This window comes from Macaca nemestrina, chromosome 10 (genome assembly GCF_043159975.1).
Source record: "Macaca nemestrina isolate mMacNem1 chromosome 10, mMacNem.hap1, whole genome shotgun sequence".
Taxonomy (NCBI): Eukaryota; Metazoa; Chordata; class Mammalia; order Primates; family Cercopithecidae; genus Macaca; species Macaca nemestrina.
In genome coordinates, this window is record NC_092134.1 from 13537699 (window position 1) to 13549710 (window position 12012).

Here is a 12012-nt window from a genome sequence, read left to right on the forward strand (position 1 = left end):
AAGATGCACCTGTCACCCACCATATCCCCATATATTTTAATTTCTGAAATTGGATGCTTTTTACAATCAATGGAATCTTAGACTTGGTGAAATAAGGAAATGAAAAACTACAAAATCCTAAAAGTTGTTCAGTAGAAGAATGGCAAAATGAACGGAATACATTCATTTTGTAGAATACCAAGCAACTTTTAAAAAGGAAGAAACAATTTTTAGGTCACTATGGGGAAGTGTCTATGATATTGCAAGGTCCAGGAGCAAGTGAGAGAACATGTTCAAGAGCGTGAGCTCTGAATTCAGCCTGCCCGGGTCAGATTCTGGCTTTACCATTTAGTAACTGTTACCTTAGTCTCTTTTGTGAAATGGGAATAAAAATAACACCTACTTTATAGGCTTGTTTTGTGAATTAATTGGAACGTGCATAAAAATGCTTAGCATAGCACTTGACTCTTAGTAAACACTCAATACCTGTTAGCACTTTTATTGGCACTATTAGGCTTGCAAATGGAAACTTCTGGAAGGGTATACAACACATTGTTAATAGTGGTCTTCTCTGGGGAGAGGAGGGAGATTGCAAATAGGAGTAGACAGAAAAGGGACTTTCACTTTTTCATTTATATAGGTCTGTATTTGAAAAATTTTCTACTGTGAGGATGTACTACTTTTTAATAAAAAAAATAAGATATGGTTCCAGCCCCAAAGGAATTAATATAGTACAGGCTGGCACAGACCCGCAGAAAAGCAATAATATAGATAGCTAAGAGATTTTGTGGGAGCCCAGAAGGGACTTAAGCCAGACCAGGAAAAGGGATGGGAGCCAGGAGGGTCTTCCTGGACCTGATGACTGAGAATTTGAATTTACTCAATATAATCAGAAATGTTGAATGTGCTTGCTGAATTAAATAAGCTAAGATACTGTGAATGACCCAGGATATCTTTTTTGAGCTGCTTTTCTAATAGTGGCCCTGACTTGGTTACATGAGACAGTGGGGTGTTGAGTTTGGGAATCTCTCCCAAACAGTTGGAGAGATAAGAAAGAACACATGAGCTGTGGATTCTTTATCTGAGCTATGCAGATACTTTGATGCACAAAGAAAGTTTTAAAACATCCGCTCTAGCTTGAATAAGATAACAGTGAAAGCATGGGCGGCCCTTGATATCAAATAGAATCAACAATATCCTGAGGATGCCGCCAACTGCTGATTGGAAAGTCTTACTATATTGTATCAAGATTTCATGACAAAGAAACTAACATTGGTATCTATCAGCTATTGGCCCCATATTGAAAATCATGGGTAGGGTAGATTCTCCAATTACAAGTGTCTACTTGGGTCCCAGCTGTGTCTCTCAGGGGTCATTTTGTGTTACTTATTTATGTAACAATGGTTTGTGACTTTCCCAAGCATCAGTACGTCTCATCTTTCTCTGATTCTCTGCTGATGTGGATATCAGACCACTCCATCTTGGGGGCTGGAGGTGTGCCAGGAAGTACAACTGTTAGCACATTACTGTGTAAGAGGCATCATCTACTCACTGCTGTCTGTCTCGCACCAGGGTAAAGACAGATAACAAATACCCTAGATTCTACCCCAGACAAACCAGGGCAATTTTAACACAGCCACAGCCAGGAGCACCCCACCCCCCAACCCCCATAACCCTGCCTTCAAATTCACTGCAGCTCCAAGCCCAAAAAGAAATAGGTTTTCAAGTCCTTAAAAGTCACCCAGAGTGAGATAAAATCTCATTTATCCTTAAATTCGTGATTAAAAGGGTTAAGGATCATGTTTTGGGGCCTCCTCCATAGGATGGATTAGAATCAGTATAGCACTTCTGAACTAACCAACCCATTTGTTTTATATAAGGAAGAGTCTGAAGCCCAGAGATCAAACAGTTTTGCCTGAGGTCACTCAGATGATCATAAGTCATTCTGAGACCAAACTCTGGATCACCTGGCCACTCACCACCACATCATGGTCATGGCACCTCATCAAAAAGACCTTTGGCTCCCCAGCTGGCCTGTCTACAAACATTTGTACTGTTCTGAAGAACCCTCCCCATCTAAGAACAGCCAGGGCTCTGATCACGAGTAACTCAATGGCGATATTGAGTGCCAATTATGAGCCAGGCACTGTTGTACACTCTTGGTTACAACAGTGAACTAAACCAAGTTCTTGCCCTCCAGAGGAAAGAGTCCACACACATATGCACATGTTGTGAGAACATGCAGTGTTCTCACTAAACATAGGTAGTTGCAGGAAGAAATTTCACATTTGAACTATGCTGTAGACTAAATCGTATCCCCCCAAAATTCATACATTAGCACTCTCACTCCCAATTTGATAATGTTTGGAGGTGGGACCTTCAAGGGGTAATTAGTGTTAGATGAACTCGTGAGGGTGGGGCCCCCATGATGAGATCAGTGTGCTTACAGGAGGAAGAGACACTGGAGAGCTTGCTCTCATGCTCTCTATTCATGCCCATGCTCAATGGAAAGTCCATGTGATGACAAAGCAAGAAGGCGGCCATCTGCAACTGAGGGAAAGAGCCCTCACCACACATCAACCATCCTGGCACCTTGATTGTATTAGGCCATTCTTGTATTGCTATAAAGAAATATTTGAGGTTGAGTAAGTTATAAAGAAAAGAGGTTTGCTTGGCTTATGGTTCTGCAGGCTGTACAGGAAGCATGGCTCTCAGTATCTGCTGGGCTTCTGGTGAGGCCTCAGGAAGCCAAGGGGGAGCTGATGTATTGATGTATTACAATGCAAGAGTGGGAGCAAGAAAAAAAAGTGGGAGGAGGTGCCGCACAGTTTTTTTTTTTTTTTTTTTTTGAGACAGAATCTCATTCTGTTGCCCAGGCTGGAGTGCAGTGGCATGATCTCTGCTCACTGCAAGCTCCGCCTCCTGGGTTCACACCATTCTCCTGCCTCAGCCTCCTGAGTAGCTGGGACTACAGGTGCCCACCACCATGCCCGGCTAATTTTTTTTTTTTTGTATTTTTAGTAGAGACGGGGTTTCACTGTGTTAGCCAGGATGGTCTCGATCTCCTGACCTTGTGATCCACCCGCCTCGGCCTCCCAAAGTGCTGGGATTACAGGCGTGAGCCACCATGCCCGGCTGGTGCCACACACTTTTAAACAACCAGATCTTGTGAGGGCAGCACCAAGAGGACAGTGCTATACTAGTCATGAGAAGTCCACCTCCCTGATGCAATCACCTCCCACCATGTTGGAGGCCTCACCTCTAACATGGGATTACATTTCAACATGAGATTTAGGTGGAAAAGTATCCAAATTATATCTCTGATACTAGACTTCCAGGTTTCAGACCTGTGAGAAATAAATCTGTTGTTTAAGCCACCAGTTGATGATTTGTGATAGCAGTCTGAGCTGACTAAGACATACTCAAATGTGTGTGGGCTGCTGGGATAGAATTACAAGCTTACTTTTAAGGCTTAACCAGATTTCCCCCAGGCCTTCTGAATTTTGCCTAGCCAATGTAAATAACACTGCCAATGTCTGAGAGACTTGTCCATCTTTTTTTGCTAGACATTATTGTGTTCTCTTCTCACTGAGATGCAAATATTGTGACAGAGTCATCAACATAGAAGTGAAAGAAGTTCAGTCTACAGCTTTTGGTCTACAACCTTAATTGGCAAATAGCCTTATTTTGTCACTTTTAGGTTGTCTGAGAAAATTCTGTTTCTTGACTTGGGTTGGTAGTTATTAACATGTTTGCTTTGTAGTGACTTACTAAGCCATACATTTCTTTTGTGTAGTTTCCTGTATCTTTATTTTTTTTTTCAATAAGGATTTTTTTTTTTTTTTGAGACGGAGTCTTGCTCTGTAGCCTGGGCTGGAGTGCAGTGGCCGGATCTCAGCTCACTGCAAGCTCCGCCTCCCGGGTTTAGGCCATTCTCCTGACTCAGCCTCCGGAGTAGCTGGGACTACAGGCGCCCGCCACCTCGCCCGGCTAGTTTTTTGTATTTTTAGTAGAGACGGGGTTTCACGGTGTTAGCCAGGATGGTCTCGATCTCCTGACCTCGTGATCCGCCCGTCTCGGCCTCCCAAAGTGCTGGGATTACAGGCTTGAGCCACCGCGCCCGGCCAAGGATTTTTTTAAGATGAATAGCTTCACTTATAGGGTAAGCTGAGACCTAGAAGGGAGAAGTGCCCAGTTCAAGGTAACACAGTGTTCTTAATAAAGTTCAACTCAAGTCTATCCTCTTTTTTTTTTCTTTTTGGAGATGGAGTTTCACTCTTGTCACTCAGGCTGGAGTGCAGTGGTGCGATCTCGGCTCACTGCAACCTCCACCTCCTGGGTTCAAGTGATTCTTCTGCCTCAGCCTCCCAAGTAGCTGGGACCACAGGTGCACCCCACCATGCCCGGCTACTTTTCTTATTTTTAGTAGAGACGGGGTTTCACCATGTTGGCCAGGCTGGTCTCAAACTCCTGACCTCAGGTGATCTGCCCTCCTCGGCCTCCCAAAGTGCTGGGATTACAGGTGTGAGCCACTGCACCCAGCCTCTCTATCCTCTTTTAAGAGCTTTGAAAGAATGGAGGAGAAAAGGATATATACTTTCTACCCCTTTTCTAGAGGACAACTGACAAACTAAAGCAGTATCCGGGCAAAGATCCAACGGAGGTGAAAACAATGAGAGGAAGTCTGTCTCTGTTTCACCTCTTTAAAATGTAAGCTCCCAGGGATTTGAAGATCAAAGTTACATAATCACTTTAACATATGCTGTTGTGACCATCATACCCCATCTGCATGTGCCCGTCTATGCTTGCCGCAGACTTCCTAACTGTGAGTGGGTGCAACTCTGAGGGCCTTCTGGAGAAAGCTTGGTCGACAGAAGTGGGAACCTGAGGGGACCAGAGCAGACACCCTGAGAGAAGCCCTCAGCCAATGACAGAGGAGCCAGTTCCCTTGACCGTTGGATGTGCTAACTCTAATGAAGCAGCATCGTTTGTCTGGGGTAATACCCAAGGTTCGATGTCTCATGCTAAGGAAATTGAAGACTCGGACATGCAAGGAGTGGGTTTAAGAGCGGAAAGTTAAATAGACGAAAGAAGGAAGAGAGCTTCCTCATATAGAGGAAGGGGTCCTGAGTGGGTTTCCCTGGTTTGGGGCAAGATACGGTTGTTTTTATGGATGAGCTTGAGGAGGTGGTGTATGATTTACCTGGGGCAGAGTGGATTGGTTGGACCAGATGTGCCATTTACATAACTCGTGAAGAGGCTGGCCATCCCACTCTAATCTTTTATTATGCGAATGGGATTTTTAAAAACCTGGCTGGTGCCATGTTATCTGCACACGTGGCAACAAAGAAAAGGGAAGAGGGAACCTCCATGTTGAATATATCTGGTTTCCAGGTATCTGTTTTCTATTGGCACAGCTGCTGGCATTTACCTATGCAAGCCTCTAGCTTGCTTATCTATGCCTGCAGCTTGATTTTTCAGGCTGCTTTTTGTTAAAAAAGAAATGATTTAGAGGCTGCTTTTTTGTTAAAAACCTTACTGAGGACTCTCTTACCATCACTAACTACCTAAATAATTTCTTTTTAGCTCTCGTGTCACTGAGATATATTCCCTACAGTGTCTCAGAGGTCCCCAGTGGAAATGCATCCCAGATGTCCACAGCAGTAACTGGATCAAGGAATTAGTTGATTATCTTCCTTTCCTTTTCTTTATCTCTTTTTAGGAGCATCTTCCAAATAAATACTCAGAAACGCCTCCCAAGATAAACTACTTGCATGAAAATCCTAGTTCAATCACATAGCTTACAGATGAGGAAGGACAATGGCTTGCTGAATTATATAAAAAGTTAGTGGTCATAGATCATAATTTGGATCTTGTGTCTTAGTTTCTGGTCCAGGGTACTGTGAGATTATCATTCTTCATGATATGATGAACCATGGAGACTTTCAAAAACAGGGATGGGCAGCATTATCATAATAGAAGGTGGAAAGAATCCAAATGTCCATCAAGAGATAAGTTTGTAGGCCGGCATAGTGGCTCACACCAGTAATCCCAGCACTTTGGAAGGCCAAAGTGGGTAGATCAACTTGGGGCCAGGAGTTTGAGACTGGCCTGGCCAACATTATGAAACTCCATCTGTACTAAATATACAAAAAATTAGCTGGGTTTAGTGGTATGCACCTGTAATTCCAGCTTTTTGGGAGGCTGAGGCATGAGACTTGCTTGAGCCTGGGAGGCGAAGGTTGCAGTGAGCTGAGATTGTGCCACTGCACCCCAGCCTGGGCGACAGAGAAAGACTCTGTAACAACAACAACAACAACAACAACAACAAAATGAATGTATAAACAAATTGTAGTATGTTCATACAGTGGAATATTATTCTATCACTAAAAGGAATAAAGAACTGATACATGTTACAATGTGGATGACCTCAAAAATATTAACATTATGCTAAGTGAAAAAAGCCAGACACAAAAGTCATATATTGTACGATTCCATTTATATGAAATATACAGAATAGGTATATCCATATCAATAGAAAGCAGATTGGTGGTGACCATGGGCTTGGTGGAAGAGGGAATGAGGGCTTTCTTTCAGGATGATGAAAATGTTTTAAGACTTGGCATAGATGGTGGTTGCACGACATTGTGAATGTACTAAATGCCTCTGAGTTGTTCATTTAAAAATGTCTACTTTAAAATTAACATTTATGTTTTATGAATTTTACCTCAAAGAAAATAGGGTTAGCCCCAGAACAAACGGTAGAGGTGTACGCTTTATCTTTTTTCCAATTTGTTTTCTGCAACTGTCTTACAAAATAAACCTTTCCCCACCCTGTCCTTCCCTGTAAGTGTCTCATGACTCATGTCATCTAGCCCATCAGAGCCTAACTATTTCATGGCACTTGTTCTAGTTAACATTTTTTTCGGAGATCTTCAGTTTTCTAACTGCATTAATTCATTTCTTTATCAATAATTTTTTTTATGGCAAAAACTCCTATCCACTGGGCACTGTGGTAGACACCGGGGAGAGAATTGTGGGCAAGATCAAACCCAGGCTCTATCCTGAGTGCTTATGATCTAGTAGGGAAGAGATACATTTATCGAACAATCATCCAACAGTCATCTGTGACAAATGCTAAGAAGAAGCATCGCCTAGTGAGAAGGATGTGACCAAGTCCTGAGGTCAGAGAAGGCTTGCTGAAGGAAGTGACAATCAAGTTGAGATTTGAAGACTGTAGGTGTTAGAGTGAAAGTTATTTATCAATCCCTTTTTATGCACCTGGCATTGCGTTTGAGGTATGTACTCATGTAATGTCACCAACCGTCCTTTGCGGGATCTACTATTATTCTCACTTGCATTTTTCAGGAGAAAATGAGGCTCAGAGAGATGAAGTGACTTGCTCAAGGTCACACAACTAGAAAGTCATGAAACCAGCATTCAAATGCAGGCAACCAGACAGAGGTCAACATGTTAGGCACCATGGACAGATGATTGAGTGAGGGATGAAATCATTTTGGGTGGGCCAATGAATCAGGCTGATCTAGATTATAAGTATAAAGCGGGAATGGTCATTCAGAGAGGAAGATCAGACTAGGTGTTCAATTGTTTTAACATCTATTGAATTTTCTAGGCTGGATGCAGTGGCTCTCAGCAGCTTGTGAGGCTGAGGCTTGAGGATAGCTTGAGTCCAGGAGTTTGAGACCAGCCTGAGCAACCAGGAGACACCCCATCTTTATTATATTAAAAAAAATAAAAATTAAAAAAATAAAAAAAATTTTAACTACAAATCCATGTTTCTTGTTTCTTTCTTTTTTTTCAAAAGAGCATCAATTTCTCAACCATGTTTCTTATTGTTACAAAATTCAATAAAAATCTGAAAGTTGGAGGCCATGACTTGCTTGGTGTAACATACTAATCAAGAAGGTGAAATCAATTATTAAATAGTCAATAGGGTTAACAGCAATGACAGTGATTATGGCAGGCAATGCCCCTGGCATCCCCTAGGTGGCAATAAAGAGCAACAAAGACTATTCCTATGGCCTTTCAAAAAATTAAATATATGTATTTTAAAGTATGGATGAACACAGTTAAAAACTTCAAGCAGTATGAGAGGGGGTACAGAATCAAAAACAAAAGTCTCCCTCACACCTTCTCCCACATCATTAATTCCTTTCCCCTCAAATAACCTGTTGAGAGTTTCTTGTATACTTTTTGGGGGTATATTTTGTTATAATTGTTATAATTATAATTTCCTATAATTATAACTATAGAAAAAGTACTTACATCACTCTTCTTTAAAAGTTGAAGCAATTAGTACCTTTTTCCTTGGCATATCTTTCCATATCAGCATATACAGCTCCACCTCATTTTTGAATTTTAATTAAAAAATTTTAAGTAAAAAAATTTCTTAAAAGAGACAGGGTCTTGCTATGCTGCCCAGGCTGGAGTGCAGTGGCTATTCACAGGTGCAATCATGGCTCACTGCAGCCTCAAAGTCCTGGGCTCAAGTGATCCTCTTGCCTCAGCCTCCTGAGTAGCTGGGACTACAAGTGTGTGCCACCATATCCTGCCACCTCAGTTTTGTAATGGCTGCAGATTTCATAACAAGAAGAGTTCCATTTATAGAGTGCTTACTGTATACCTGCCACTGTCCTAAGCACTTTCCTTGCTTTAAGCCATTTAATTCTTATAAAGCTTTAAGAGGTACATTTTGTTATTATCCCCACTTTACATAAGAAAAAACTAAGGCACAAGTGGAGAAGTAACTTGTTCCATGGCGCAAAGCTAGTAAGTGGTGAAGCCAGGATTTAGATATAGGAAATTTAACTCTTGAATCTATGTTCTTAGTCACCATGCAAAACTACTGCTGTATAGATGTACTATATTGCAGCAGTCCCCAGTGTTTTTGGCACCGGGGACAGGTTTCGTGAAAGACAATTTTTCCATGGACCAGGGTTGGGGGGATGGTTTGGGGATGATTCAAGCACATTATATTTATCGTGTACTTTATTATCATTGCATTGTAATATATAATGAAATAATCATACAGCTCACCATAATGTAGAAACAGTGGGAGCCCCGAGCTTGTTTTCCTGCAGCTAGATGGTCCCATGTAGGGGTGATGGGAGACAGTGACAGATTATCAGGCATTAGATTCTCATAAGGAGCACGCAACCTAGATCCCTCACATATGCAGTTCACAATATGGTTCGTGCTCCTATAAAAATGTAATACCACCACTGATCTGACAGGAGGCAGAGCTCGGGCAGTAATGTGAGTGATGGGGAGCAGCTGTAAATACAGATGAAGCCTTACTTGCTCACCTCCTGCTCACCTCCTGCTGTGCAGTCTGGTTCCTAATGGGCCATGGTACTGGTCCGTGGCCTGGCGGTTGAGGAGTGCTGCCTTAATGTACTGAATCTATCATTTCCTTAATACTCTTTAAAAATGTATTTTTTTAAAATGTGGTAGGATATACTGTTCTAGAAGGTACCTGGGACTTTGAGTTTATCCATGTATGGTAAGGCCAATGGATCAGAAAACTATTGCTATTAAAAATATAGTTTTATTACTCACAGTTCCTGATAGGGTTTGGCTGTGTCCCCACCCAAATCTTATCTTGAACTGTAGGTCCCATAATTCCCACGTGCCGTGGGAGGAATTTGGTGGGGGATCATTGAATCATGGGGCCGATTACCTCTATGCTCTTCTTCTGATAGTGAGTTCTTATGAGATCTGATGGTTTTATAAGGGGCTTTTCCCCCTTTGCTTGGCACTTCTCTCTCCTGCCTTCTTGTGAAGGACTTGTTTGCTTCTCCTTCTGCCATGATTGTGTTTCCTGGGGCTTCCCAGCCATGGGGAACTGTGAGTCAATTAAACCCCTTTTCTTTATAAATTACCCCGTCTCAGGTATTTCTTCATAGCAGCGTGAGAACAGTCTAATACAGTTCACACCATGCCATGCAGAACCACAGGAGAGAACTTTGAGGTTGGTCACAGGCAGAGAGGATGAGAGGAAAGCCTAGGAAAAAGCCTTTATTGTGGTTTTTGCCAGGAGGAATGAGCGAGGCAAGGTAAGCAGCTGAACAGGCTTAGGATTGGAGCGTTTGCATAATTCAGGCCAGCTGTGGGCTATAGGGGTAGTCCCTAATTGTCTGCTACCTGACCCTGGGATGATTAGGGCAGAGGAAACTTGCCTCTCAGAGTGGAAAAGCCAGAGAGAGGAGGTGGTTCAGAATATGGGCTCTGAATTGGTTGGTCTGCATATTACAGGAAGGTCGTCTGCTATCTCTCGGAATGAGCTAACCCTGGGACAGTCTCTTTCAGCTTGGTGAGTCCCCAAGATGTCAAGCCTCATAAGATACAGAAAATGAAAAATGTGATTAATACATATACATAGCATAAAATTTATTATTTTATCCATTTTAAAGTGTACGGTTCAGTGACATTAAGTACATTTACATTGTTTTGCAGCCATCATCACCATCCACCCACAGGAATTTTTTCATCTTGCAAAACTGATACTTTATGCCCATTAAACAGTAACTCCTCATTTCATCTTACCCTTGATCCCAGCAACCACCATTTTACTTCCTGTCTGTATAAATTTTGCTACTCCAAGTATCTCAGATGTATGAAATCAAACAGTATTTGTCCTTCTGTAACTGGCTTATTTCACTTCGCATAATGTCTTTGAGTTTCATCTATGTTGTAGCATGTATCAAAATCCATTCATCTATTGATGGACACTTGGGTCGCTTCTACCTTTTGGCTATTGTGAATAATGCTTCTAAGAAAACAGGTGTACAAATATTTCTTCATGTCCTTTTGAATTCTTTTGAGTATACAGAAATGGAATTGCCAGATCCTATGGTAATTCTATTTTTAATTTTTGGGGAATTGCCATACTGTTTTTCGTAGCTGCTGCACCATTTCCCACTAGCAGTACATAAGAGTTCCAGTTTCTCCACGTCCTCCTATATTTTCTTCAGAAATTTTATCTGAAGAAATTTTATTTACCTAAAATGGTTTTATATTTAGCTCTATGATCTATTTTGAATCAATTTTTATGTATGGTGTGAGCATGGGTTGAAGTTCATCTTTGGGAATATGGATGTCCAGTTATTCCAGCATCATTTGTTGAAAACACTATTTTTTCTCCATTGGATGACCTTTGCACCTTTGCCAAAAATCAATTTACAGTCAGGCCATGGCTCATGCCTGTAATCCCAGCACTTTGGAAGGTCGAGGTGGGAGGACTGCTTTAGCCCAGGAGTTTGAGACCAGCCCTGAGCAACATAGTGAGACCCCATCTCTACAAAAAGTAAAAAAAAAATAGCTGGGCATGGTGGCATGCACCCGTAGCCCCAGCTACTTGGGGGGCTGAGGCAGGAGGATCATGTGAGCCCAGGTGGTTTCAGTGAGCCATGATTGCACTGCACTCCAGCTGGGAGGCAGAGAGACACCCTGTCTCAAAAAAAACCAAAAAAACAAAAAAACAAAAAAAGTCCCAGCTACCTGAGAGGCTGAGGTGGGAGGATCACTTGAGGCCAGGAGTTCAGACCAGCTTGGGAAGCATAGGGAGATTCTGTCTCAAACAAAACAAAAACAACCATATATGTGTAGGTCTATTTGTGAAGTCTCTATTTTGTTCCATTGATCTATGTGTCTGTCTTATCATCAATACCACGCTGTCTTTTTTTTTTTTTCTTTAGGAGACAGGATCTTGCTCTGTCACCCATGCTGGAGTGCAGTGCGTGATCATAGTTCACTGTAACCTTGAACTCCTGGGCTCAAGCCTCCTAAGTGGCTAAGACTATATTCATGTACCACTATGTCTGGCTAATTAAAGAAAATTGTAGAGATGGAGTCTTGCTGTGTTGCCCAGGCTGGTCTTAAACTCCTGGCCTCATATGATCCTCCCACCTCAGCCTCCCAAAGCTTACAGGTGTGAGCCACTGTGCCCAGCCTCACACTGTCTCAATTACTGTAATTTTATGCAAAGTCTTGAAATCAGGCAGTGTGACTTCT